General features: G+C 36.4%; 1 protein-coding gene across 14 annotated transcripts in view; it reads left to right on the top strand.

Moving 5' to 3' along the window:
• The window catches only part of SOX6 (SRY-box transcription factor 6), a 492,935-nt gene that overhangs the window by 81,335 nt on the left and 387,590 nt on the right, over positions 1–24,010 (top strand). For all 14 annotated transcript variants that reach the window (XM_087879414.1, XM_087879426.1, XM_060687705.2 and 11 more), the window contains one exon: positions 3,054–3,123. The gene's annotated coding sequence lies outside the window, so the exon portion shown is untranslated. The remainder of the gene's footprint in view (positions 1–3,053; positions 3,124–24,010) is intronic.

The raw sequence follows: 24,010 nt of genomic DNA, 5'->3' as shown, positions 1-24,010 counted from the left end.
ATCTTCAAAAGAATCTTTCTGAAATAATGATTTTGAATTTCAAAAAACCTTTAGGCAAGAACCTGTCACACTTGCAGTTTTATGGTATGCCTCAAAACTCTAAAAAATGAATACATATTTGGATGCAATTCCATCTTTAATATAATCACTTGTGAACAATTCTGTGGTATAGTAAATGTTTTCAATCCTAGCAAGGCCTCATATTCATTTCAATTTTCAGAATAATATTACAGGTATCCAGGCTCATGTCTTGGAAAGTATCAAGGAGCTTTTAACAAAGTGCTTTTTGTTGTCTCAGAAACTAAAACAGCTGCATGTAGACCAAACAATAAAAATAAACTCCTGTGAAACTACCATATAACACACAAGAGTTCTAGTGTAGAGAGGAAACTAGGGTATTTAGAGGCATAAAGTGACTCATTGTGCAAGAAAAAAACAATGCTATAAGGGAAACCTGGCTTGGAATTGCGTATGTTACCTTTCTAGACAGAAATCAGAGACATTTTTGAAGAAAAAAAATGGAATGAGGTTTAATACTGACCACATTGTATTAATATAACTTTCCAAAGTCAGGCCAGACCACAAATAATTAAGCCAAAGGACTTCAAACTTGTACCTCTGACACAATTTGTCCTATAAAAAAATTACAACTTTGTGTTTTTTATACTATTGTTATGATTTCCATTAGGTCACTAATGGATTAATTGTATTAATTAGAATTATTACTAGTAATATGAATGTTGAAGCATCTAAGTGTTTGAATTATTTATTTGTTTGTTCAATTTATATGGCCACCCATCTCAAACATATGACTCTCGGCAGCTAACAGGAAATAAAAACATGATAAAAGCAGCGAAATAATAAATAACAAAGATAGGAATTTAGCTAAAACCAGACAACATCATCAACAACATAAGATTATGAATGTACAGTGGTGGTGGGGAGTCTAATCTCTGGGGAATAATCTTCTAGAGGGCAACCAATATACAGAAAAGGTTTCCTCCAGATGACACTGCCTAATGGAAGGGGCTTAGAGCATGGCATTCCTACCAGATCTCATAGGGTAAGGAGATATAGCTGGAAAAAACAGAACTGCAAGTAACCTGGCCCCACTACCAACATCTTGAATTGAACCTGGAAGCATACAGGCAACCAATACAGTTTGTAGAACAAAGATGTCACATGAGCTGAATGAAAAGTGCCCATAACTACCTACCCTGCTGCCTTCTGCATCAGCTGAAGCTTTCAAATGCTCTTCAAGGGCAGCCTATGTAGATTTGCAGAAGTTAGATTGGGAGGTGGCAAGGGCATGATGACTGTGAACAGGGTTTCTTGGTCCAAGAATAGGCACAATGGATACACAACATATAGCTAAATTCTCCTAGCCTTGGCTGCCACCTGCTTTTTGAACAGGAGCAGTGAGTCCAATAAAGCCCCCAAATTGGACACAGTTTCTGTTTGGGGTAGAACATAGGGACCCTAAAACCTGAAGTCTCTTGGTCTTGCTAGGATTTAGCTGAAGCCTGTTGATCCCCATCCAGACTCCCACAGACACCGAGACACCATGACATCACGACAAGACCAGAGTTGAGATATAAATCTAGGTATTATGGGCATATTGATGATACTTCACTCTGAATTATCAGATGTTCTCACCCAGTAGCTGGCTTCAAAACCAAAAAAATGTTTTAAAAACTCTTAACAGCACTTAAATGGCTTCCACCCACCCAGTATATTATACCATCTCATCTGTTGAGCTTCTCAATCATCCACATCATGGTTGTCCCAAAGATGCTTTTCCAAATGGCAACTGGAATTTCTTGGGTTTTCTTCCTTGAAAATGTTTCGCTCCTCAAGAAGCTTCTTGGATGAGAAGTGAAACATTTTCAAGGAAAAAACCCCAAGTCCAGGTGCCTTTTGGAAAAGTACCTTTGGAATTATACCATCTCCCATTTTTGAGGTGAGTGTGAGAGAGACTAGAGAAGGGTCTCGGCTTGTCCGGGGTGGGTGGGGATGGGGCAATTGTAAACTTTAGGAAGAATATAAAACTGTTTTTTTCCACAGGAGAATTTGAATTAGGCAGACAGTGGTAGGAAGGCATTGGGAAGTATAACTTGTTTTTGATTTGTACATTTGCTATTTATGATTGCAAGCTGCCTAGAATCAAGAGTGTAGGATATATATATATATATATATATATATATATATATATATATATATATATATATATATATATATATATATATATATATATATGTATATATGTATATATATGTATATATGTATATATATATATATGTATATGTATATATATATATATATATATATGTATATATATATAGTTATAAATAAATCATGGATAGGTTTTCTGTATACAAAGATAATAGTGAAATATCTATATTTTCCCAAATCATCTGAAAAGTACATTGCGAATTAGTACTAATACTTACTAAAAGATAAACAGAGACTTTAATGGTTTATTTATGTTTATTTATTTTATTTGATTTTATCCCATCTTTATTATAATAACTCAAGGTGGTGAACATACCTAATACTCCTTCTACCTCCTGTTTTCCCCACAACAAAAACCCTGTGAAGTTATTGGGCTGAGAGAGAGAGTGACTGGCCCAAAGTTATGCAACCTGCTTTCAGTGCCTAAGGCAGACTAGAACTCACAGTCCTGGTTCCTAGTCCAGCACTTTAACCACGAGATCTAATTGACTGTTTTGATTTGAAAATCTGTTACATGTGAGGGAGCAACAGTGAGTGGTTTGAGTGACTTTGCGCTTAGCTTAAACTATAATTGGAGCAAAAAAGCTGGCAGTGTAGTGCTTCTCTATAGAAACCACACGGCCTGTTAAACAAGGGAAACCATTTTTCTGCCCTCATTATTGAAACGTGTCTCTCTAGTTTTCTTCTCCAAATTCCAGCAGATTAATACATCTTTTTTTGCAGGTTAGCAAACTCTGCATATTTATTTAGAAAACAAATTTTTATAAGCATGCTCTTGGCTTTAACTGCTCTTCCTTTTGTTTTTTTCCCTTATTCTGCAGATAAGTTTCATGAATTCGAAAGAAATTTGCAGTGAATTCTGGGTACCTGGATTTGTTTTCTAGTGTATTTGTAAGTACTATTTTTTAAAAAACTATTTTTCCATACTGGATTAAAAAGAAAATAATTTTCAGGTTATAAGAATGCTTAGATGTTTTTGGTTCTAGTACATACATAGAACCAACCATGGTTAAAATAAATGTTATGAACCAGAGGTGCAATCATGAATAGTCTATGCATGGAGATCCAATGAAAGCCTCTTCTTCCCTGTGATTACTGATATTGGAGTATTCACTTAAAGATGGATCTTTACTGGCTAAATTGGGACATTTTCCACTGGACGACTTCTCAAGGTTTTACATGCATTAGGACTCTGCAACAGTTTGGATTCCAAGGGAATCCAGTACTTTGGAGTGCATAGGGATAAGCTCATAACCCCCAATGACAACTCATCACATCTTTTCTCTGAGCTGTGCTGCTATTACAGAGGGAAGTTGCACAACCCCAGAAAAAGATGCAGTGGCTTTAAATGCCCCATGTATGTTGTGAAGCACCTTCTTCCTTTAAAATTGGCGCACCTCATAGCTCTAGAACAGGGGTCCTCAAACTTTTTAAACAGGGGGCCAATTCACAGTCCCTCAGACTGTTGGGGGGCTGGACCGGCTCTGTGGGCATGGCTAGGTGGTCATGTGACTGAATGGATGTGGCCAATTTAGCAGTCCATTAAACAATACACACAAATTACACTTTAATTTGTTATGCTCCTGGGGGTGGAAAGCAGGTTAGTGAAGGGATGTGGCTGCCTTGGGGTGTGTGTGAGGGACTTCTGTTTGTGTGTGTGTGTGTGTGTGTGTGTGTGTCTTTCTCTTTCTCTCCCTCTCTCGCTCCTTCTCTCTCTCTCTCTCTGGAGGCTGGGGAGGTCAAAAACGGGCCTGTTTTTGGCCTCCTGAGGCCTTTGCGCAACCCGTTTTTGGCCTCCAAGGCCTCCAGAAGGTGGTAGGGGGCAGTGGGTAGATGGGGTGGGGTAGATGGGGTAATGTGGGTGGGGCAGCCTTGTGGTCCCACGTGGGCTGGATTAATGGCTTCAGCAGACCGTATCCGGCCCACGGGCCGTAGTTTGAGGACCCCTGCTCTAGAATGTAGTATATTTTGTTGCGTGTGGAATGAAATAGAAGAACTATAAGAACTGTTTTCTCCTAAAGGAAATTTGGCATGGATGAAAAATTAATCTATGAAATATCAATGCTGTACTTCGCTGTGTATGAGTTTCTGATTGGTTGTGGCTAAATATGAGAAGAAAGAAGCAATCAAGCAAATTTTATTTAGGCAACAAGACAAAGCCCTGCGTTTTATACAACAGTGAACAGGAAAGCATTGTATGGAGAAAGAGAAACTTAATTTTCCATTAAAAAAATGGTACTCATTGGCTTCTGCCTTTCAGTCATTTGAAATGATATTCACATAATTTACTATTATGTGAATTAGGAGAACAGCTCTCAGTCTTCCCATAAATAATTACACTATCAATTTCACTTGCTGATTATAGCTAATCCTTGATTTACAACCATTTGTTTAGCAATCATTCGAAGTTACAACCACTTTGAAAAAAGTGACACAACTGATCCTTGCACTTATGACCGCTGCAGCATCCCTGTGGTCTACTGGTTGAAATTCAGGCACTTTGGCCTCCGAGGCCTCCAGAATGTATTTATATGGTTGCAGTGTCCAGGGGTCATGAGATCCCCATTTGAGACCTTCCCAGCCATCTTCTGACAAGCAAAGTCAATGGGGGAAGACAGATTTGCTTAATGACTGCATGTGTCACTTAACAACTGCAGTAATTTAATTAACAATTATGGCAAAAGGTTGCAAAATCGGGTGCGATTCACTTGACAACCGCTCTGCTTAGCAATGGAAACTCTGGTCCAATTGTGGTTGTAAGTTGAGAACAACCTGTACTAAGTGTTTCTACCTCCTAATATAATGAAGTTCCCTGATGCCTGCTGCAGCTGACTGGGTGAAGTCAAGAGAGGATATATATCCTCCAATGCCTTAGCAATCTAGCAATGCCCTAGAAGTATATAGTATATCTCCGTGATGGAGAACCTATGGCACGCGAGCCACAGGTGGCACACGTTGCCCTAGACAGCTCCAGCGTGCATGCGTATGCCAGTCAGCTGATTTTCGGGCCTTTCGGGCCCATTGGAAATTGGGAAATGGGTTGTTTCTGGCCTCTGGGGGGTTGGGGAAGGCTCCTAGAAAGCCTCTGAAGCCTGGGGAGGGCAAAAAACAGGCCTACCGGGCCCACCATGCCATCACGGGCCAAAAGCAGTGGGAGCGCAGGGGGGGGGTCTCACGTGCATGCATGGGGGGTGGGGCACATTGAATTATGGGTGTGGGTACGCGTGCGCTCCACCCCCCGCACTCCCCCCCGCTTTTGGCACACGACGGCAAAAAGGTTAGCCATCACTGGTATATCTCATCTGGCATTTGAAGATAACAAGTGAAGCAAAACGATGGGACTGCAATGATTTTCCAGCCCTTGTCTGTTTCATTAATAAGCATTTTCTAAAGAAATATAGAAATATAGCTTATTTCTCTCATTTACCATACATACATAGATACGTAGATACATCCAACCATCAACTTAAAATGTAATTGGGGAAGGCACGTTTTAGGTGAGAACTCTGTTTATGCCAAGGAATTTACTTTGGCCATATGTAAGAATATTGAGTCAGATTAAATGAGGTTGTAATTAACATCCTAGAAGAGCAGACCATACTATTCATGTTACAACTTTGATATATGCTGATCTCCTAGTCCTGTTGCAAGGAAGGTCTCCTATGTCGAATTCCAAGCCCCATTTGGCATCATGATTCTATCAAATAGGCGAGTAAATGGGTTTTGGGGGATTTACTGTTATTGTAAAATCCCTGTGGCTAGACTAGCTACATTGTTGTAGATGTCTTCATTTGGCAAGTAAAATCTGCTCCTTTTATCGGCTGTTATTAAGGCAGTTCTGTGGCAGAATTGCGCTTAGGTAGAAGAACTAGAGGAGCTTGTAGAGTTGTCATCTGCTACACCATATTGCTGTTTGCTCCAGATGATCACAAGAATTCTAGAATTTCTTGCAGGAATCGTTTCTCAACTATTGTGCTATTTTGAGCAACGTTGTAAACTAATGATGAATTTTATCTACATTGGTAGGATAGTTTTTTGATCTTCAGAAATGCAGCTATTTTTTAAATAACAGAGCTGGTTAAAATGCCATTCTGGTCTGCTCAATTTTTTAAAATTTTTTTGGGTAGATGCACTCCTATCTAATCACAGCGATTATGGGACAACATAATGGGTCCTACCTCCAGTGATGAGTGTCCCAATTGGGGTCTGTGGCCAACTGGCAAAGCCAAGTTTTAATAACCTTCCAGAGGGCCAAAAGAGTGGGAGCAGTTCTCATTTCCAGTAGTAGAGTATTCTAAAAGGATTGGGGTCACAGTAGAAAAGGCTCTTCTCCTTGAACTCATCTGCTGGAATTCTTTAGCGAATGGGATCCGTAGTAGGCCTCTTAAACTGGAGCAAGTTTATGCTTATTTGTAACCTATGATTATCATTAAGTGTTGTACCTTATGATTCTTGATGAACATATCTTTTATTTTATGTACACTGAGAGCATATGCACCAAGACAAATTCCTTATGTGTCCAATCACACGTGGCCAATAAAAATTCTATTCTATTCTATTCTATTCTATTCTATTCTATTCTATTCTATTCTATTCTATTCTATTCTATTCTATTCTATTCTATTCTATTCTATTCAGTGGGGAGGGCTAGTTAGGGAAAGGCAGCTCCTGACATACTCTGAATCCATGCCATGTAGGGCTTTAAAGGTAACAACCAACACCTTGAATTGGATCTGGAAGAAAACTGGAAACCGTTGCAGCTCATGCAATAGTGTTATTATATGGGCAGCCTTAGGGGCTCCCAGGAATGTGCAAACTGCTGCATTCTGCACCTGCTGCAGCTTCCCAATACTCTTCAAGGGTAGCCCCAGATAGAGCAAATTGCTGTTCTCCAGCTAAGAGATGACTAGGGAATGGGTGACCATGTGCAGACTCTCACAATCCAAATAATGGTGCAACTGGTGCACAACATACCTAGCCGTGCCTGACACCTGCTGTTTTAGCTGAAGGTTTGGGATTATTGCTCATTGGAAAACTTCTGCGGATGCTTGCGACTGATCTGTCAGTATTTCTATATTGTTTTAGAAGATACATTTTTTGTACAAGGTAAAGGTAAATTAAATTATATATTTACTGTGATAATCTTTGGGATAAAAATCAGGATTGTAGAGATAGGCAAGCGAAGCCTCTTCACTTTGTGAAAATAATTGTAGACGTTTTTTTTTTAATAAAATGATCCTGACCTTGAATGAATTCTTATTGAATTAAATTTATTAACTGGAATCATAGGTGGTTTAGTTTCGTTCTTTTCCTCTTCAGTAGTGTGCGTATGTTTGTACATATTTTAGTGCTGTGTGCCCCCTCCAAATATCTCAAGGGGCAATTGATTCATCTGCTGGTATAAAAACAAAATCACTTAGCTCTAGCCATTCATTCATCATAGTAGATGGTGCGGTAAAAGGTTAACGGCTCAGTGGATGGATGAGATCTATAATAAATAACTGTGCTGTTTAGAAGCCTGGTGATAGAAGTTTATGGTAGGTAAAAGAGAGCTTTTACTCACTTAGCCCCTTGTTTGATCAAGATAATACTAGGGGGACTATTTAGAAATCTGATCTGAATATATGTTGACGAACTCTATGAATTATTTTCTGAATGTTGTTTCCTCTTTTAAAGTTTCATTAAATTCACATAAATGTAAAGAAATCATTTATGCATAATATGTGAACATACATGTAAGACTGATTGAACAGTCTACAGAAATTCATGTTGATTTTTTTAAATCCCTTTTTTCTCCTCTTCATATCTCTCTTTCATGCTTAATGTTAAAAATGAGCAATGAATAAAAACTAGAGTTGCAAAGCATTCAAAGGGATGCTTCAATGAAATGCATCGGCTTTAGCGAAGCGACAGCCTCATCAAAGCCTTAAAATAGCCCTGTCTTTTGGAAGGTTTGGATTGCTGTTTGGAAGACTGTCCCTAATTGCCTGGATATATGGGTGCGCGTACAAACAGCGCTTCCTCTGAAATGGCTAGCAAAGTGAGGCAGCTGGGCACACATGTATTTGATCAGATTGAAACAGCTATAGCAATAGCAATAGCACTTAGACTTATATACCGCTTCACAGTGCTTTACAGCTCTCTCTAAGTGGTTTACAGAGTCAGCATATTGCCCCCAACAATCTGGGTCCTCATTTTATTCACCTCGGAAGGATGGAAGGCTGAGTCAACCTTGAGCCAGTGAGAATCGAACTTTTAGAGAAAGTGTTGTTTTAAGGCTCCAGGGAAGGTTGCTTGGTTTGCATCATGATCCATTGAATGCTTTGCACAGTCCTAAAAAGAAAATGTTTATCTTAGCAGAACGTGTGGCCAAACCTGGTTCACCTAAAACAATCAAATCACTCTAAAGATACAACATTTTATTAACATGCTTACAATATTTCCTGGGCTCTCAGCAAAATCAAACAGCCCTGAGCAAAAGCATAACTAGTGCTTATAAACCTTTGGCTTACTACATGTTTTCTTACCATGGCACTTAAAGCAGTTCCTGAGTATTGTGGGTGACGAGGATATTTCTGATATTTGGTAATCCATGCAGCTTACATGCATATGATATTATAAAGGGAGAACTCATTTTTTGGGGAATGGGGGGCTTTTACTACCATGAATGCGTAGATTAGTAAGAAGTGGAAATAAATCCAAAGGATTTTTCTTAAGGAATTTGTGAACATTCAGGACAGATTCCTGGATTGTTTCTTGTGCTATTTTATGCTAAGACTTACACCCTTCTTCATCAGGATAATGCAAGTTGCTTGTCAAAAGCTCCGTGTCACTTTGTCCCTGATGTGCAATTTTGGTACCTGGTTTTCTGCAAGATGAGAGGATTTTCAGTTCAAGCTTTGTCCGGCCCTTGTTTTCTGGGCCCCTTTTTGCCAAGTTTTGGTCTGAGTCTTCTGACGATCAATCTCGGCTTAAAGGGAGATGCATCAGATGCAGAAGCAGTAATAATAAGCCATATTATGAGCAGTCACTGCTGCTCTCCATGGCTGTGTTGACAGGATTTTCCAGGTGCTACTTCCAAGCTAGTTATTTTAGTACTAACTTTAGTAGGTAATAGCCTACTTGATGTGATGCAGCATAATGTGTGTTTTTTTTTAAAAATAGCTCATGTTTATTTTTGTTTCGTGCATCATTCTTACAGCTTTTACTTCCAGCACTGGATTGCATCAGTCATCAAACTGCTCAATCAGCAGTATTAAGAACAGCTTGTGTGGTTTCCCTGTTTAATGTCTTTTAAAACATAAACCTGTTCTTTACATTTGATGAGAAAATTGTTCTTTCGTTGTTTTATTCAGAGGTGTCCAGATTTCTGTTTGTTGAGCTCCAGAATTTTTTCTCTCTCTTATGGCATCATGTCTTGTTCAATGAAGAAGAAAAACTAGGCAAGAAGAATTGGCAGAAGAACTTTCACAGTAGTGCTCAGCAAAGTAATGAGTTTCCAGGAATATTTCTTTGGTACATCAATAACTATCTTTTCAGTATTAGGAAAGTAGCCATTGTATTACTACTTTTGGATTTCTGCCCAAATATTGATCATGTGACTGTGGGGATGCTGCAACAGTCAGAAGTATGAGGACTGGTCATATATTACTTTTTTCCATGGCATTTCAACTTTGAATGGTTGCTAAATGAATATTTGTAAGTCAAGGGCTACCTTTGTAGCATGTATATTGTTTCTGCAAAACATATTTCAAAAGTGAATTTCAAGGCCGAAAGCCCTACTAAGCAGGTATATACAAAAAGTATGAAGGCTATTGCTTAACGCATTGTAAGCCGCCCTGAGTCTCTGGAGAAGGGCGGCATATAAATCGAACAAACAAACAAACAAACAAACAAACAAATAAATAAATAAATAAATAAATATTATTTAGTGAGGGTGGGTGGATGAATGGATGGATGGGTAGGAAGGCCTTAAATTAAATTATACACTTTCCCAGTAGTACATTATGCCCAAAGCCAGATCTTTGTTTTTGCCATTGAAGCACAGAAAATAGTGATCAGAGCATTGTTTTTACTGTATATTAAGGAAAAGCTTCACATCCTTAATATCAAATCCATTGAATACTTACCATATCAAGATAATAATATCTTGAAACAATTATCTTCTATGGATATGTAAGTTGCATTGTGGATACTTTATTAATAGAAATTAGAGTTTTGTTTTATAAATAATTTATCTTTGTAAGTGGGCTATGGTGAATCTATTCATTTATACCACATTTTCCCTTTTTTCATCTTTTTTTTTTAATACTGAAGAATAAATCTGATATCAACACATCAACAAATTCCAGAATATGACAATGACAAATTTAAACAATTTGTCTTGAACTAACCTAACCTGTATTAATTCCAGGTTTGAAAAAAATTTGAAACCACCAAAACAGTTCAAAAGTGGTAAATAAATTACAATGACATGGCAATTGTTATCTTCAAAATGAAGAGAATTCCTTAGAATACACAAACTGAAACATTAGAACTGAAATGATAGTTAAAATATAAGAACATTATTCTATATAACTGGGTTATATAAATTAATGTGTCTTGGGAATTTGTATTCATTGGACACAACTTTATAGTTATTCTTTGAATAACAAAAATTGAATTTGTACCTATTGTGTCCTCTCACTTTAAATAAATTTTTAAAGACAAAAATGAATACAATAGAGAGCAGAATGTTGATGCAAAAATGTCATTTTTTTCTAACTGAAAAAAGGTTATAATGCCTCGGAGATAAACCAAGGAATAAAAAATAGTATTACTATTTATGAAGCCCATTAATATAGAGGAGATTGGATCCAGATTTCAGCTTATTTAGAAAAGTCACATAGGAATTCTTGGGATGATTATTATGGGTAGCTTAAGTCACATTGTCACATTCATTTCAGTGTTTCTATTCTAGACAAAATTGACTTTGAATCCAACTTCTATATATGCTAAAAGGGTATTTGTTTGGTTATATTTTACTACTTCTTGGTGAATCAGTGCAGTGTTTTGTAATATTTTGATCTGGCTAGTAAAACTGCATTTGTTTTACTAGGCATATTCTAAAACATAAAGCATAAAGCATAATTCAACCCATAGATTCTTCCTTCTGCCCTTCAACAAACTTTCCCCTTACCAATCATTGTGATTGGGTTTATCATTCCAAACTTGCTTGAATCATTTCCAATCTTGTTTACATTTCGAATGAATACATGTTCCACATTCTGGCTAGCTTGAATAGCCAAAGATAATATAATCAGAATTGCCAGGTCTCCCTAATTTACATGTATTTTTTTATTCTTAGACACCTAACTTCTTTTCATGACTTTGTATAAATAATTCTTTGCATGAAAAAGGATTACTTTGTTCTTTGTCATTCGTTCTCAGATATACAGTATATCAGCCTTGCTTGTAAGATGCAAAGACATGCTTTTTGTTGGTAATTCCATTCATTGATGGTAAAACCTGTTTCTGGGATTGGGTACCCAAAAAAATCCCCCTGTTTTGTTAAATTAAAAAAAGCCCAACCCCTGTTAGAATAATTCTGCTACATCTTTTGCATTTTTACGGACGTTCCATATAATCAATGGCAATCTTCACGTTTTCCTTAATTTTATAAACCTCCTGCAAACTGAGTAATTATTTTAAATGTGGACTGTAATCTATGTGCCTGCTTTTGTCTACTGTTTGTGGCTAATAAGTCTGGTTTTTGTTTTCATTTTTGTTTTGTAATATACCTCACTGTATGACTGTGCTTGCTAAATTCAGTGTTGTCCCCCCCCCACCCCTTCAGTATTCTTAGGGGAAGATGTTCCAGAAAGAAGCCATTTATAGAATCACTAGGCTGCTTCTCCAAACCCATGTACAGATGTGTCATTCAGCCAGTTAATATCGGGGTTGTTGAAATCATCCATTATTATTTTTTTCTCTGGCAGATTTTGCCACTTCATTAATATCTTTCAACATACTGAGTTGCTTGGCTGCTTCTTCTTTTACATTGCTTATATCATATCATGCCATCACAGCACATTCTGCAGTTTCAAGTTAATTGCTCAATTAACAGCGGTATTCATAAAGTGCTAGGAAAATTCCACAACTAATGATTTGGACCATTTCAAAATAGGTTGGTATTTCATAGTTTTAAATGTCAGGCGTGCCAGTATCTTCAGGCATGGTATTGTCTAAGCTTTGAACTCTGTGTAGCTTAAAAGGGCTGGATATTGTAAGTGGGGCACTTCCCTCTTCTAGGGAGTTCTGTTCTCATTTAGAAAAAAAAATCTTTCTAGGAAAGTAAGTTATAAACATAAAGTGACTTTCAGCTGCTAAGTGTTGTGTCCTGTCGGAATTCAGGAAGAAACTCCATAAATGGACTGTTATGGTCAGGAGGACTGGCCATTATTTGTGGTCTTGAATTTTTGGATGTCCGTCACTGGATGATCTCTAGATTGTTTGTGTTTTAAATTATAATGTTTAATTGTGCACATAGCAGCCAATAATCAATATTCAGTCAGGATTTATCTGACTGACCTATTTACCTGAAGAGAAAAAATCATAATGTAGCACATCTGCTTTTTCCCTCAGTGGCTTCTGTGTTATAGTGGCAGCAAGTTATTATTTTAAGCAAGGTGTGTGTGTGTGTGTTTTAAGTAGCTTTAGAAATGATGTGAATTATGTGTGCTTATGGGGTCTTGTATATATAATATACACCCTGGCATTAGTCAATGCTTTACTATGGTTTACTATATCAGAGTGATATACCAGCTGTAATCTTTCCTGGGCTGAAACAGTCTGGCATCAGTTATCAAAGCTTTGTGACCTGCAGTTGGATTACTGTAATGCTTTTTACTTGGGTCTGCCTTTGAAAGGTCAGTTAATTCAAAGCAGAGCTGACCAGAACAGAGATGCTCAGTATAATCATAGGATGTCGGCACTTTGTTGACTAAATTGTCTCTCAGTCCGTTTCCTGTCTCAATTTAAAATGTTACTGCTGACTTTAAAAACTTTTAAACCCTGAGAGATATAAGGCTAGAAAAGTTTCCTTTCACATGTACTCTTGCCTTTCTTTTGAAATACTCTGCCCACCAAAGTTCATTTTTTGTTGTTAAGTGAAGACATCGCTATTCTCCCAATAGTTTTACAACCTATCTGTATCACTGATTTTATAACAGTTGCATGCTGATTATTGTTTACCCTGACAATTAGATTTTATATCTTTAGAATGAAAGAACCCTTGCCAACATTCACAAATGGTTTTTATTAGTGGTATGATCTAGGAGAATCAAACCCCAATTTAAGAAGTTGCTAAATTCTCAATAAATTGACAGTGCAATCTTCTGTTTGTTTATTCAGAAATAAATGCTATTGTATCCAGTGAGATTCTTTTTTCAATTGAATGTGCATAAAAATGCTAACATGTAACTAAAATTACAATCCTAACCATATGTAAAAGAAAGTAGGATGCAGTGAATACATCAATACATTGTCCTTTTTCTTTGGATGGATTAAATCTGTTGGATGTTTTAAAGTTTAAAGCTGTAATATCTCTAAACAATGCTTTACTAGGAAAGCTGTGATAGTTATAGTCAGTATGCAGTATTATGAAAAATACAGCACTGTTTATAAAAGCAGTATAGATTTAGAATAATCTAAAACACATTTCAGTGCTGATAGTAATTCGGGATTTATAGATGCTACTGATGTGTCTGAACCAATTGTGAAATTAGAAGAATTGTGACTAAACTCACTGCAGTTTTAGAAAATCCAAACACTTTTGCAATAATTTCTATGTTTAAAACTGGATTTCCAGTTAGCTGATCTAAAGTATTAATATTGCTATTAGCTCAGGGATTCTCTCTCCCTCTCTCCCTCCCTCTCCCACCTCTCTCTTTTTAATCTCTGTATATCTACCTGCAATTTTCAGAGTGAGATTATTCCAAAATGTAAATTTATCATGTGAATAAGGGTGAAAAATCATCCTTTCAACCTATTGTTTTTTCAAATATGCTTTGCTGCCTTTAATGCTACAGTTACATTAGAATCCTGACTGAAAAAATAGCTAGGCTCTAGCCATGAAATCAGTATGAACCCCTAATAACTTTCTAATTGTGCTAACTCTAGTTTTTAGACTGGATCATTTACTTTTCATGGAGAAAGTGTCAAAATGCATACCCATAGCAGGAAAAATAGAAGTCCCATCCACACATTATTGTAAGCATGATTGAAATAAAGAAAATCAAGAGGATTGTCCTTCTCAAAACAGTCTTCTTAATAACTTATCATAATGCTTGATAAATCAACCCAGAGAGTAGTTTTTTGCAAGAACTTTAAATAATCGGTTGGAATGTCCCAAATTAGTAATCAGTGGTAGAGAATCTTAAAGAATATTAAGTATGTATATTATGATTTTAAGATTAGATTAATTGAACATTTTTTGATGCTTATTGGGAACCTCCAAGAATGCTTTGAAAAGTTTGGTCCTATATTTGATTATTCTAGAAAAAATAATAATAAAGGGAATTATACAGTAGGGCTTGCCCCACTATTGTGTTTTTGTTTAATATCCATACATTTGCTAATGTGATTTTAAGAATAGGAATATGCTTTAAAGATCTGAATATGATTCTAAATGATGTAGTAAACATTAGATATCATTTATGAAGACCTATTGAACATAGGGTATACATAGCAAAAGAAAAAGGTAACTCTTTTACAATGGAATGGCTATGTTGTCCTGAATTTACTGACTTAGTCTGATAATAAGTGTTTGCTTGCCAATGTGGCTTTCTATTAATGTAATGGAGAGACCGATCAATAATACTCCATGTGATCAACTTTTATTGTGTATAAAAACTGAGCTGTTTTCTACGTGTGTGGTGGTATTGCCTTTTCCATCTTTATATTTTTCCTTTTCTCTTTTTTATTTCTATATATTATGATGTATATACACATACATATACACATATAGAAAATTGCAAATTTATTGCAATGGTATGGAAGGTATATACTCAGCTTGCTTTGTAATCTCAGGAATACCTTAAGGACAGCACAATTTTCATGTTTCAAGAGGGGGAAAATGAGAATTATACTATCCCTTTTGGCTATATAGCAGACTACTATTAACATTTTTTCCATCATTACGCCTTTTAGAGATTTCTAAATGGAATACTACAATGCTAAGAGCTTTTTTTAAAAAGGCGATTATTACAGTATTCTCACATCTTTATAGTGCAATAGTAAAGTTGAATTTACTACAGTACTGAAGGTAAACAGCGGCTGATGTTAGATGGAATCAATGTTAAAATGATCTGACACTCTTTGGAGGAGGGGACTTTTGTTGATTTGAAAACTGTTACTGTACGTAGCTGGGGGGTAGTTTTTTAAAAAAGAGTTGCCAATAAAACATGTTCACCAATAAGAACATCTGTTTCTGAAATGGTTCAGCATCAAATCCTAAAACGCAAGGGATGCTTTCTCTTCTCTTTAATAGTCAAAGAACATTAACTGTTTAGTAAGTGTTTAATGTAAAAATGGAAATGCAAAAGAAGAATGGGGAAAAAACTGGATATTTGATTTTTTAACCTTACACATTTGTTGTTGTTTCAAAAAAATATGCTGGTATAAAATGATTCAAATGCTCTTTTTAGTTCAGCATCTAAAATAGGAAATCTAGATTTATTTGTGTGTGTGTATATATATATATATATATATATATATATATATATATATATATATATATATATATATATATATAAAATCAAAAGAAATGACAAATGATGGAGAAAGCCATTCAGAGGTACAGAAGAATGGATACGGCTAAAAGCCTGATCATTCCAGGTACTAAAGAATTACAGCTCATTTAGCAGCAAAATGTTGTTTTGAGAGAAATAGAGCACTGGCACTGAAATCAATTGTCATATATCTCTATAAAACTCAGTTGAATAGGTAAAAGAGAATCATAGATGCAATATTTGGGAATAGCAACATTGTAATTAAGTTTACAAGAGTGAGCTTGCAGAAATGTTGCTGTGTATTTCTATTCTCTTACAGAGCCAGCCTCAAGACAAAGTCCCAGTTCTGTATTAACTTGATTCTGAGCAATGTGAATCAGGAACCTTGTATAATAGTTGGAGTAAAGAGAATAATGTTTCAAGAGAAATAATAACAAAAGGAAGACCTTTTTCTTCCCCCTCCCCAAATCCTTCCTCTACTCCCCCCCACTTTTAAGCTTTTTATAAAGCTTAAAAAGGATAAGCTTAAGAATGACTAGCAGAATCAAACCTGAGTGCTTTATTGATATGTAAAAAGTGGCAGAAAGTAGAGTTTTGTGAGTAAATAAGACAACATGAACTTTTATTTCTTCTGAATTCTTTTCATATAACATAGGAATTTAAAAAATTAAAACAATTGGTTTTATTTTATTGAACAAGTGTTTATCTGCTAATTCCTCCTTCCAGCAAAAATGAGCTGGCCAAGTCTGTATTCTCCCTCAACATTTTTATTAAACATATATCCAAAATATCTTGTCTGGAATTCCTAGGCCTTCCTCAGTTGCTTTTCATAGTTTTGAAAAATATTTACTGAATAAACTACAGCATTTTGCTTATTAAGATATGGAAGCCCCAATGAAAACTATTTGTTCTATGGAGTGTTTAACCTTTAATAAAACAAGGTTCAGTTTTAAAATAGACTTAATTTATAGCATCTGCAGCAGAGTCAGTTTCTCAAGGAACTATGCCTATTTTCTTTCTTCTTTTTCTTTTATTACAAAACTACTTTTGATGATGATTCTGTCTGCCAGTGATATCACCGTTCTGCCTTCTAATGGTTGTCTGGATTTTTGCAGCCCAGATGAGATAAGGTGACCCCAAAGTACCATTTCAAACTTTTGCTGTGAAACTGGCTGTTCATTTGTTTCCTAATCTTAGGAAATTGCATTTTAAAACACACACACACACAAGTTTGTGTTTATTTGTGTTTTTAATTCCTTTAAGGGAGATAGCAGCCACTTTCTACAGACCATCCATCTTTATGAAAATAACAGTATGTGTTTAGTAAGCATTGAGAAGCTATGCAGTTGTTACTAGTAGCAGACATTTCCCTGTACAATTGCAAAGTGCCTTTTTGTTTCTGGTGCAAGCTGAAGAAAATGAAATATTCTGTTGGCTAAAGGAATATAAAGTGCTACGAAAATCAGGCAAGTGCACTTTCTTGGAAAACACCAACCTTACATGATATTAATACGATTTAAAGGGATGTTAGGAGTATATGTAGATGGAAAAGACAATTAGATGTGTTCTATTTTTATTTGTCTTTTTGTGCAGCTTTGTATGCAACTTGTAGTGAAGAAGGTTTGGAATAATAAATAGGAGTGGATGTGATGTATTTCCAGAAAGGGGACATTTAGTTTACTTTCTTTCTCCCCCTTCCCCCCCCCACCATCCCCTGTAACTTTCCAGGCCACCATCCCATCTATATTTTCAGGTCTGGTACACAAGTTTAGCTAGTTTCCTCTCTCTTGAAATGATTTAGCCCAGGAACTGTCCTTCTGCCACTTCTGTCTCACTTGGAGGCAGGACCTTTGCCCACAGGATGGAAAAGTAATATATCAGTTGTAGCATAAATAATATTGAACAAAGATTCAGCTAGATGTAGATATTCAAGATACACACCTACACATGCTGGCAGGGAAGGGTTCTACTTACCTTTACTACCGGTTTGTAATGGGGCTGCGCGCGCGCTCTTCTGTGCATGCACAGAAGCGTTCTGATAACATCGGGGTTGGTGGGCGGAGCCTCCCGTCAGTTTTACTACTGGTTCTATAGAACTGGTGTGAACCGGGGGCAACCCACTACTGCATGCTGGGCAGGTTCCAGTGAAGCCATGATTGCTTGGCTTAGCTTTTCTTTAAAAGAAATCTCTCTTCCCCCATTCTCCTGTCTCACACAGCCATGGATGAGAACGTCAAAAGCGAATTTTCATATGTAATGCAATAAGAACGTTTGTGAACAATAAGCAAAACTCCATTGGGTACAGACAATCCCTTGTTAGAGCTCTGTTGAGCTCTGTCACCAAGGAATTCAGTCAGCAATTGTACCATTTGTAGTTTTATGTTCTAATGTAGGTTTATTTGAGATTTGTAAAATGGAATAACACAACAAAAAGTCTGAGCAGAAGTGAGCATTAGATAAGGCATGCAAATAGAAGCGAATCAGAATCATAGTAAACTGACAATCCAAAGATCATATACTTTGGGTTCCAGTGATACCAGCTTAAAAATGGCTTTTCTTGCATTGCAGTGAATCTATTGAGTCAGCTCATCTATTGAAGAAAGATGATTATATGGGATCATAGGGGAGCACAGCATAGTTATCTTATGTTGAAAGATCAGGTCAGGCGCTCAATAAATTTCTATTGCTTGAATCTTGGTTTCCTTCTATCTAGTCCAGCACTTTAACTACTTAGCCTCAATGGTTTGCTTGAGCTTGTTTTGTCTTAATCATTTTAGCTCTTAAACCATTGTCCTGTTTCTTAGCAATCTCAAATTATTTTTCTCCACATTTCAAAAATATATCTCCCCTTTCTTTTTGACCCAATCTACTATCCTTTCCTATTCATGGGGTTATCTTGAGAGTGAATGATATGACTAGAAGATTAAGCAAAAGGGAGCAGCAGAGGAAAAAGAGTCAATTCTATTTTAAAAAAGAGGGGAAATTAGATTATTCTAAAATGCTACCAACTCTGAAATCCTTTTTTTTAAAAAAAATCAGTTTTTATTAAACAGTTTTTGTCAATTTATATCACAATTTCGATCTTTATAGTGCTCTGGTATCAGTATATTTCTTAAGTACATACAAATTATTTTCGTTATTCTTCCTTTCCTTTTGTGTACATATCTATTCTATACAATGCATCAGTATTGCAATTACATACCTATATATATTACCCTTTAATGTCACATCTTAATTTACTTTTACATTCTTATTCTTTGCTTCTATTCTCTAACCAGTTATACCATGTGTCCCAAATCAGATAGTATTCTGTTTCATCTCTTTCTTTTATTTCCATTGTTAGCCTGTCCATCTCTGCACATTCTAACACTTTTTTTCACCATTTCATCAGAGGGAGTACTATCGTTTTTCCAGTATTGTGCCTAGATGATTCTAGCTGCTGTTATTATGTGTAATATGATATACTGAAATTTTTTACTGTAATTTTCCCTTAATATACCTAATAAGAATAATTCTGGTATTAGACCTATTTGTTGCTTAGTAATTTTCTCTAGCTAATTTCTTACCTTTGACCAACATTTTCTTGCACCTGGGCATAGCCACCACATGTGGTAATATGTTCCTTGCCTCCTTTTACACTTCCAGCATTCCACTGGTCTATTTGGGTACATTTTTGCCAATCTGGCTGGGGGCAAATGCCAATGATAAAACATTATATGTATTTTTTATTTGTAGGCTGCTGACATTGTCAGCTTGTAGTTTTTTCAACAGTTTTTCCCAATATTCTAATTCAATAGAGTAGCCGATTTCTTTTGCCCAAATTATCATAATTTCTTTAACCGTTTCTTCTTCCATTTTGAATCTCAAAAGAAAATTATATGGTTTTGTTTTCCTCTGTCCCTTGCATTATTTTGTCTAACTCTTGTTGTTCCCTATAGAAACCATAATTTTCTATGTCTTTTTTATATCTTGACTGGAGTTACAGATACAGCCACCAATCTATGTCAATTCCTTGGTCTTTTAATTCTTGATTCGTTTTTAATTTTCCTTGGTTATTTAATAATTCTTTGTACCTCACTATTTTGTCTAGGTCCAATATGTTAGGGTATATCAATGCCTCCATGGTTGATAGCCAAATTGGTATTTTTCTATAATGATTCTTCTTTATTTTTTCCTATTTTAATAAAAGGGCTTCTCCAATTTGGTGTCTCTGAAAGTAGGGTATGTATTTAAAAAAAACAACAACAACTCTGAAATTCTTAATGAACTGGTTATCAAAATATCATTAGTGAGTTTGTTAAGATAGGCTCCTAGATGTAGATGACCACTCTGTTATTCATTTTGCATTTTTATCAGTTGCTGAGAATGGGTAAACAGATTAACAGAGTTGGAAGGGACCTTGCAGGTCATCTAGTCCAACCCCCTGCCCAAGCAGGAGACCCTACATCTGCCTCTACCTAGGATCAAACTCACGACCTCCTGATTGTGAGGCAAGAGCTCCACCTCTAGGCCACTGGGTCTTAGATGGCATTGATTGTGACCCCCAAAAGGACAAATGTTTACCATTTTTACTGATCTCTAGAAATAACTTGTAATTCTTCCAAATACTCCTTCATCATGTTCATTGTCTTCTGGGTTCCTCCCAGTTCGGCCCAGTTCTGCCAAGCCAGTAGCAGTGATGATATGATGTCACCGAACAGGTTCTCTTTGTTTGGGAGGTGGCCCCCCCCTGCCCCCGTTATTCTTACCTTTTATTTGGCCCCGCCCCCAATCTATTCGCTGCCTCCCGAGTCCCAGCTGATCGGCCAAAAACAAATGGGTAGACCGGAATGCTCCAAGAACAAATGGGTAGACCGGTACAGCTCTGCAAGCAGTTAAAAACCTGGTAGACCAGTACCTCTGCTAAATCCTAAAGAATTGTCACATAACCATCAAACTATGCCCAAAAAATAAGCCACGCCCACAGAACTGGTAGTAAAAATTTTTAGAACCCACTCCTGCTGCCAACATTCACAATTGTACCTTGCTGCTAGAAAAACTTGTTCTATCCATTCTGAAAGTTGTCAATAAAATGTCTTTATCTTTTATGATGTTTTCTAAATTCTAAATTCCCTTTCTCCCTAGAATTAGTCTCTTCTAGGCATTTCCCATAGATGACAATGTGATTCTACATGCAAAGTGACAAATCTATCCAATTAATAGATTTTCTATTAATAAAATGTCTTTTCATTGGCAGTGTCCTACCAGTGATTATTCAAATCTACTCTGGGGGATTAGAAATCCTGCACATTCACAAATGATTTGTCTGCAGGGCAGAGAAAATTATTTAAAATTGCAGGTATTTTTTTTCCTGGTTGGAATTTTCCATTGATAGAGGAACATTAGTTTTATGCTGCCTGTAACTCACCATTCATATATTCCAAATCAACATATTAAATACAAGTATGAAAGTACGCATTATGATAGTCACATTTTTGTGTGTCACATGAAGCATTTTACATTTATTCTGCTGCATGCTAGAAAGGCAGTAGATAAACAGCTGGTTCAGTTTTATTTGTTTTTGAGACTGAAATAAGATGGTGCTTATAACTTAACTCAGAATAAAGTATTCATTCTATACATTGCAGCCAAATTGGCACTAAAATACATTGAAGTGCAGTCACATTCTAACTGATATCTGAATAGCACTGGGTGCTCCAGGCTCATGCACATATTCTCAGACTTTAGTTGATAAGAACATCTGATGCTTGTTTGTAGATGAGAAAAAATTAGTTAGCCCTTAAGGTAAGTAGTACCTATTTCTATTGTGTATATTTGAAAAAACATATATTGCGGCCAATTTTCTTGGTTAAAATTATAGCACATTTATTCTGGATATCTTTCATCATAATACACTATTCTGTAAATGGAATTTCTGTTTAATCATCATCACAGAGAAGTATCTGCCATACTAGTAAAATGTTTGCCATTATGGGATTGTGAAGCAATTATCTTCCTGTCAGTCTTTATTCTTCTACAATAGTGTCCCTAAATACATCACTGGGGCCTTTTCCATTGAAATGAATAGCAGCCATATCAGATTAATGTGAAATAAATGATACAGCATATGAGCCAAGTATATTAACCCCTCTTAGTTATGTTCTTCAGATTCTGGTTGCAACATCAATCCACCTCAATGTGATGACTAGGAAGGTAGATTACTGGTGTAAGGATAACCCAACTATCCAACACATTTGTTGTGCAGCTGTCAGAGTGTGTCTTAGTATTTTGGTAGATATAAAGTCTATGACAAGGTCCTCTTATATTCCGAACCTTTGGCCTTTTATGGTTGCTGCATGTGTAGTTTGACTTCCTGGTTTGCAATGTTAAGAAATAGTAAAACAATGAAAATCGTAGAACATAAATGGAGAGAAAGTAGGTGAATAGAACCAATAACAGATTGGAGCATATTTCTAGGTAACCTGCGTCAAAAGAATGGAAACACAGTTGACTTCTCTTTTTATTACATAACTGCATTCCAAGGTAGCTGTTTGAATAGCTAGTAGTTGTTTTTTTATTTGTATTTCAGGAACAATTAATTACTTCCTTAATAATGCACCTTGAGTTAATAATCAATAGTGAGTTATTTGAGCTAGTGAACTCAGCTTCAAAATACTTATTACCTGAAGAGTTCTATTTCTTCATTTATATAACCTCATTTTGAGCTCTTTAAATGAAGTTTTAAGATGATAATTATAATTTTTAAAATTACTTGGGCAGCACTGGGGAGGCCGACAAGCACTGAGCGTTTGCAGGTATACATTCTCACTGTGGTGAAAGAAAGTAGCTAAATTTCAGAGTTCAGGTAGCTCCTTTTTTGTATTTAAATTTTGGAGTATCTTTAAAAAGGACACATCCCCTTTGCGCTGTGGCTTTATGAGTTACTTAATTTCTGTTTGGAGTGTGGTATTTATTGTTTTTTGTGTGTATGTGGATACACACATACAGCATTAGAGTAATTTGCAGAAAATGAGTAATAGGACTACTTTTCTTTTTCAGGCAGGGACAAACAGCAGAGAATATAAGACCAATGTTGTCCTCTCTAACTATTCCTTTAGTTTTGACTCCCCCCCCCCCAGGTTGTTGGCTGAAGCTTGCACGCTTCTGTGAAAAGCAGAGAAAAACTATAGGCCAGCTTTAGCAGAAAGATGAGAGACTGCTTTTCTGCAGAGAAAGTACAGATAGTCCTTGACTTATGACAAGTTATTTAAAAACTGTTCAAAGTTACAATGACCTTGGGAAAGTAAAGTACTTCCAGCATCATAAAATGGCTCCCTCTCCCTCTCCCACACACACTGTGGTCACATGAACACATTTTGGGTACTTGGCAACCAGCTCACATTTGCAAGTGGCTGTGGCATCCTGTGATCATATGATCACTTTTTGTGACTTTTTTTTGCTGGTTTCCAATTATGAGAATGGATTCCCTTAATGACTACTATAAAAATGGTCAAAAAATTTGGTCTAGTCATGAGGGTGCCTTGATTTATGATTGAAATTCTGGTCCCACTTATGGCGGTAAATCGAGGAGGACTTTCTATCTTGGAGAAACTGGATTGAATTTTCATGGGCATATCTGGAGAATCAGTGTTGGCTTCTTCAGTGAGTAGGTTGCTATGGGAGAGCAGATATCAGTTATTGGTGACTTTGAACCGCATTTTGGAAACACCGTAGTATTACAGAAATCACAGAGAGTTTCTGATGTGTTTGTATCTCTCCCCAGTGCACTGTAACTCTGTGTGAAGGGGGAGCTTTGGTAAAACAATATTTTGCTGCAAGCTAGAATGATCAATCATATAATACAGCTGTTATCTCTCTCTACCCCTCTACCTCTCTACCTCTAATCTGATGGCATTATTTTAAGGAGAAGTATAGTTTTGCTTAATAAAACAACTATTCTCTGAACCAGGTTCAAAGCATCAGAAGCAGTTGCTCCACTTTTTCATACATGGAAAAGACCCAGTTTGGAG

Source organism: Pantherophis guttatus, chromosome 1 (assembly GCF_059756535.1).
Source record: "Pantherophis guttatus breed Tessera chromosome 1, ASM5975653v1, whole genome shotgun sequence".
NCBI lineage: Eukaryota > Metazoa > Chordata > Lepidosauria > Squamata > Colubridae > Pantherophis > Pantherophis guttatus.
This window is presented reverse-complemented; position numbering and strand designations above follow the sequence as displayed.